Source organism: Populus euphratica, unplaced genomic scaffold (assembly GCF_000495115.2).
Source record: "Populus euphratica unplaced genomic scaffold, PopEup_1.0 scaffold691.1, whole genome shotgun sequence".
Taxonomy (NCBI): domain Eukaryota; kingdom Viridiplantae; phylum Streptophyta; class Magnoliopsida; order Malpighiales; family Salicaceae; genus Populus; species Populus euphratica.
In genome coordinates, this window is record NW_011500379.1 from 127,642 (window position 1) to 134,849 (window position 7,208).

General features: G+C 29.8%; 1 long non-coding RNA gene across 1 annotated transcript; it reads left to right on the top strand.

The window, feature by feature from the left end:
- Positions 1-1,233: 1,233 nt before the first annotated feature.
- LOC105114222 (uncharacterized) lies at positions 1,234-1,598 on the top strand. The gene is made up of 2 exons (XR_840092.1): positions 1,234-1,311; positions 1,460-1,598. It is a non-coding gene; the product is annotated as an uncharacterized LOC105114222 (long non-coding RNA).
- Positions 1,599-7,208: the final 5,610 nt, after the last annotated feature.

Below are 7,208 nucleotides of genomic sequence, written 5' to 3' on the forward strand. Positions count from 1 at the left end.
ATTATTGTTTATAATTTATATAATTAATCTTCATATGGTTTGATTCTAGTCTTACCGGGTTATTTATTACTTCAACACTCCTATATTTAAGAAAAGATATAAATTTTTTGGCCATGTTAATGCCTTTGAAAGATTGGAATTGTGGATCGATTCTTTATTTTGTGATTGATTATAAGTAGCTTTAAGGATATAAGTGGGTTTAGTGAATTTGGGTGTGATAATTTTCATGTGTTTACCAGTTAAATATTTGTTGTAAAATAGGTTGTTTACTTCAAAAACTAAAAAAGAAATTCTACTTAGTTTTTGGATTGTGAATGCTCGAATTGGACCGTTGTATTAGTTTCAATGATAATATCAAAAAGTTTCAAATGTGCTAGATATACATTTGCTAACTAAATTAATTTAATTCCCTAACACAACCATACAAATGAAATCCCAGTCGCAGTCTTTTTTTATTTATTTATAGTCGCAGCCAATATTATTTTATTTTATTCGTTTTTTCCGTTACTTGAGAAACATTTTCATAGCTGGAGTCCGTACCATTGACCTAAAGGAGTGGGCGATTGACTTACTTGCATTCTCATCATCTAGAAGAAAACTAAAAAATATTGAGCTTAAGATTTGGATTCTAGAAAGGTGAGTCTTGGAGCCCAAGGTGCATGCACTCTCAACTTGGGCTAACGTAATACGTATACGGTATTTGGCGGGAAATTTTCGGGGAATAGGAGGGAACGCCACGTGTACTTGTGCCATTCAATATAATACTTACTCAGGAAGCTTTCTTGGGGCCCACAACAAATTTGAGAAGGCAGAGCTTATTTCCTCTATTTATTATTTGAGTATTCAGTATTCGGTATTCACAACTGCGTCATACTCAAGCATTCCTCATAACCAAGACCTATATCTCGATAGGTAGACGGAAAAAAAATAACTTTAAAAAGCGCAGAGCGTTTCTGGGGAGTGAAACAGAGAGAGAGCAGAGTGAGAAAGGACTCCACTCAAGGAGGGTCTACAGATTGAGATGAAGCTGAATTCAGGCGAGATCGGAACCAAGACAGAAGCATGGTTCAAACCCAAGAAAGGGAGCGTCTTTCCCAAGGAGAAGAGGTCAGTAAAGAGAATGATGTTTGATAAATTGTTTCAATGTGCTGGCTCTGTTTGCTCTTCCTGTTTCTTTTCGTCCCGGCATGGAGCCAGCTCCCATCAAGAGAACGAGGGTTTATGCTGCAGAAAGATCATTCCGCCCACAAAAGTATCGAATGCAGACTGGGTTTGATGACCTCTCGGTTGATTTGTTGTAGTTTTTTATACATTTCGCCCACAAAAGTATCGAATGCAGACTGGGTTTGATGACCTCTCGGTTGATTTGTTGCAGTTTTTTATACATTTAGCCCACAAAAGTATCGAATGCAGACTGGGTTTGATGACCTCTCGGTTGATTTGTTGTAGTTTTTGATACTTTCAAATCTATTGCTCAGAACATAATTAGGAGCTTAAATGCCATAGATATCTGTGTTTTATTTTAGATTGGCTATTAATTAATTGTCAGTGGTGTACTTTTCTCAGTCATAAACACATGTTTATTCATTTCTTTGATTAATGTGGGTTTATTCTCATTTATGATGTTGTGTGCATTAATTGCTTGTTATTGCCATCAATAACCAATCCATCAACAGGGGAAAACTATTTCCACTTCAATCCTCCGGCGAAACCCAGTTTCAAGCAGCCGTATATTTACCAACGCCACACCAGGCACAGCGCAAAGCCCATCCATGGGGGGGGGGGGGGGGGGGGAAGAAAGAATTCCCACCAAAATTTGAGTATTTTCAAAATCCCAGAAACCCAAGTTCATAAAACTGAATGAAATCCTGAAAGTATTTCTGGGGAATTGAAACCAGGTATTAGACCGGATGTATCACTGGACCGGGTTCAAAAACACTGTAACTCTGTCTGCAAGTGCCGCAATTTTAGGTATATAATGAAAAAAAAAAACAGAAAAAAAAAAATTCTGATTGTAGAAGTAAATGAGGGCATAATTGAGCTTCGGTAAGAGTGCAAACTTGATGACAGTCCTTCGAGTAGGAAAATTTATTTCGGAGGGCCCCAGGGGATATAGTAATATGCAGCCGGCCGTGACAATGGATCTTTCATGAGTTCGATATTATCCTCTCGATTTACTTTTATAATAAACGATGAAAAGTATTAATTAACAAAAACTAATTAAGGTCGGAGAATACTGTAGTAATGAACAGTGTTTTCCCTCATTTTTTCCTGGGCACATGTTAGTGATTGGCAAATTGATTACAGGAATAAATATGACTTTTGACTTCCATAGTTAAATGATTTAATTAATTTTATAACAAAAAAAATTAACTTGTACCCTAATATTTTAGATATTTTCATTTTTTAAGCATATTTAAATTACTCTTCTATCCTAAAAAAAATAAAAATAAAGCTTCTATTTTAGGGTTTTTCTGTCTTTTTATTTTAGTATTTTTATTATAATTAAATTGGTTTAGGGCAATTTAGTTTTTAATAAATATCAAATATTAATAAAAAGAAAGAAAGTTAGTCAAAGTATGTGAGTTTCCTATTATTTATATTACATATCCAATTTAGTTATTATTTTTTTTATTATTTATTTTGTTTTTTAATCTTTTTTTTGATTGATTTAAAAAAAAAAATTCATCTCTTAGGTTTTAATTGATTTTTATTAAATTTGATTCTTATTCTTTTCATATTCTTAAATCCTTATACCAATTAAAGTTTTTTTTTTTTAATTTCATCCCTTATAATTTGATTTTAATTTTTTTAATGTTGAATTTTACCCTAATTTTTTATTTGTTTTGGATCCTTCTTTTATTGCATTTGTTTTTTTAGATTTAATCTCTTGATATTTTTTTTTATTAAGCCACGAGCTTTGAAAGTTAATATGGGTTGACTTTAGTTTTTTTATGTTTTTTTATAAAAATATATTTTTTAATTTTATTTTTCAATATTTGATTTTTATGGATTTGATCTTCATGTTTTTGTTTTATTTTGTTTTTTATAGGATTATCCAAATATTAAACACATGGTAGCAATGTTGACAGGTTAACTCTTTTTATTTTGATTACTTTTTAGATATTTTTCAGTTTCATACCATAATATTTTTTATTGGAAATTTTTCTTTGTTATTTTTTTAGGTTTTTCTTCTATGTGATTATCCTCAACCTCATGACCATAATCATGAGTTTTAAAGGTTAACACTACTTAATTTTGGTCTTTTTTATATCTTTTTTAAATAAAAATTAATTTCATTATTCAACATTTATTTTTTAGGAGTTTGTCTTTGTGTTTTTTTTTTAATTTTATTTCTATGAGGGTATCCTAATCTTATTTTCAAGGTCGAAGGGTTAGCTTCTCTTTTCTTTTCTTTTTTTGGTTTTCCTTCATCGTGGTTATCCCTAGTATTATGACCACAATCATGAGTTTTAAATATTAACGCTAGTTAACTTTGATCTTTTTTATGTTTTTTTTAAATTAATTTCATCATTTAACATTTATTTTTTAGGAGTTTGTCTTTGTGCTTCTTTTTAATCTTATTTCTATGGGGTTATCTTAATATTATTCTTAAAATCAAGTGGTTAATAAGTTAACCATGGTTTACTTTGTTATTTTGTTTTCCCTTGGTTTCTTGTAGAAGTTTCACACCTTGACATTTTTATTATTATTTTGTTTTCCCTTAGTTTCTTGTAGAAGTTTCATGCCTTGACATTTTTTTTTTAGAGTTTTCCTTCGTTGTTGTTTTGGGGTTAACTTTATAGCGTTAAATCTTGGTTTTATGATTAAAGTTACAAAGTTGATGGGTCAACATAAGTTGACCCAATTTTATTTATTTTTTTGTTTTTTTAATTATATTTTTTAGCGTAATCATTCAAGATCGGTTTGTTTTATAGTTGACTTTCATGGTTTAATTTAGTTCATTTTCATTTGTAATTTTTTTTACTTTTTATTTGTATAGATAATCGTTTGATTATATTAAAAAATATATTCTATGAAACATAGTTATTAAACACATTTTAGTACATGACATGTGTTACGAATACTTTTTCAATTTCATCTTTCTATTTTAATTTTTTTAATTTTTTTTTCACTTTTCTTTTTATAAAATTATTTGAATTCTATGTCCATGGTTATGAGGTTAGTATGTCTACGCATGTTGATTCAAGTTTTTTTTTTTCTTGTTTTTTTTAAATAATTTTTTTTTCCAGTTTCAATGTTCAACATTGGATTACGACTTTTTTTTTTTTTACCTTTTATTGGTGCAAATGGTTGTTTTTCTAAATAAAGATAATATTTCAGGAAACATAGTTGTTAAATACAACTAAGTATATAACCCGTGTTACGAGATCAAATATTTTAATTTTAGTTATCTCTTAATCAAATATTAATTTAATTAATTAAATGTGTATAAAAAATTTGATTTGTGATTGATAATTTTTTATATATCTAAAATTACATAAAAAGCCTATATATTTAACTAGAGAGACATAACATGCACACATCAAATACTTACACATTCTCTAATCACAATAGAGCTTATAAAATGACGTCATACCATGTTCATATATATAAATGACCCTCGTGATGTTATCCTCTCCACTCAACAAGAAAATATCAACCTTATTTCCATGCAAATTATTATGGCTCATAGCTATATAAAAATTAATGAATCAACAAGAAAAGGGTTTCAATCTATTAGTTTGCATCTCTTACAACTTATTTACTAACATGCATATATAGCCTCAGTTATTCAGAGACCACAGTTCCCTAATAATCATGTTTTTCTTATAATCTAGGTCACCAAAGAATCACACCCTATTAAAAACATCTATGATAAATTGTGAAGCATGGTCTCTATCAAAAAAGAAAAAAAGCTTATATGTTAAATAATTATACGGACTAGCTAGGTAGATTTCTTCATATAACTCTTTAGCTTGACTAAGAGAACACCTCTACTCGGGTATAATGTAATCTTTGTAAAACATTTATCTTGCGATATTTTATCCTTATGACTTGAAGATAACACCTTTATCGAGGTATAATGTGATCTTTATAAAATGTGATCAGACAATATTATCTTTATATGACTCTCTAATCTAAGAGAGACAACACCTCTACCTAGGTATAACATGATATCTATAAAACAAGTACCATGATGTATATTCTTTATATAACTCTCTAACCTTAATGAGAGAACTTATTTGCTAGAGTATAATGTAATTGTCATAAAATCTCTGTTATTATATTTTCTCCATGTAACTCTTCAAACTCGGTAAAAGATAAATTTTTAAGTACAAAGACATTTTTTTAACATGGGTAGAAGGCATAACTTTGTTTATGGGCAAAGCATTCTCCACATAAGTGCAAAGTATAATTTTATCGGGACACAAAAATAACCTAGAAAGTATTTTATCTAACTCTCAAATTTAAATGAGAGAACATCTCTGTCCATTTACAGTTTAATCTCCATAAAATATTCATCTAACTCTTCAACTCATGTAAAAAACATAACTTTGGTTAGGGGCAGACCATTATCCATTTAGGTGTAAAGTGCAAATTTGCTAAGATACAAAGATAGTTTATGAGGTAATTTTTTCATATAACTCCTTAACCTATGTAGAAGACATATCTTTCTTTTAGTATAAAATTATTTATGTAACCCTAGAAAAAGGAAGAACTTTGTCCAAATACAAAGCATTCCAACCCAGGTGTAAAGCATTTTTTTTTTTTTTTCAGATATAAAGATAACCTCCAGCTCAGGTACAAAGTGGATTTCCATGTATTACTTTTCATGAAATTGGCTTCATACAATATTCATTAGAGACTTTACAAGTGGTTCTCTATAAGTTGTAGAAAAAAACTCTCAAACTTGAGCAAGATTTGCCCGTGTATAACATGATTTTCATAAGACATGCACCATATGTTTCTTCATATAACTCCAACCTAGGTTAGAGAACACTTTTACCTACATATAAAGGTTTTCATGACATTTCTCTCCTCGGGTACTATACAAACTCTATTAAGATACATGAATGACTTGGCCCTAACTCAAACCTTTCTTAATTCCAGATACAAGATATACCTTTGCAATGGTACTAAATATTTTTGACCTTGAACAAAAAAGGTCCCCTTAAAATATATCTACTGAAATACAATATAATCCTCATTCAAATATCTATTTTGTTATAAAATTATATTAGCTAGAACTCAATGGCATTCTTCAACTACAATACAAGGAATAACTTTGTCCAAATACAAAAAGTTTCTCCATGATATATATATAAGACTGCTTCTCCATGTGCAATCTCTATGCATAATATTCATGTGTAATCTTCATGAAAATTTACATGAAAAATCACCAAGTCTAATCTCCATAAAACTTGCTCCATATAATCTTTGTGAAATATTCATCATGATATTTTCTCCACTAAATAATTCATGTTAAACAATAAAGGATACTACATGTTCTATATTCTCCATTCAAGCAAAAACAATAACTAACTTTCATACAATGGTTTCTAAAAAAAATTTGAAAAGATAACGTGACTTATCCAAGACAAAAAATAACACCTCCTTCAAAGCTAAGGTAACACTAGTTTTGAACAATTAACAAGTAGTCATCTTGCCTAGATATAAAGATTTTCACCCTCTAGTATAGGAACTTACCTTGTCTATGTATATAGGTACACACCTTGCCCAGGTATAAATATAATAATCCTCTATAACTGTGTGGTTTACTCCATATCCAGGTAAAGACACCAATCCATTTAGTATAAAAGCTTATTAGAAAAACATTTTAAGGTCATCCTAGATAGCTTCTTAGCCATTTAGAAAAAAAAAACCCTTCACTAATCAAATAAAATAGTTTGACAATTTAGACTTGATGATTCACATATCCAACACACCAGTTTGATCAAATCACATGTAAAAGAAAATATTTTGTTCTAAGCTAAGTGAGTCTCACTTTAAGACAAAAGGGTAACTGATGAGGATGTGTCCCCCGAGCAGATGATACTTGAACTTAGGATGTCAAACCTTCCATATTCTTAAGATAACCAAACCAATCTCACTTTTCCCTTCTTGGAGGACCGACTATGTGTCCCTTTTTTATAGTAGACTAAACTCGTATCCCATCTTTATGGTAGACTAAACTTGTATCCCAT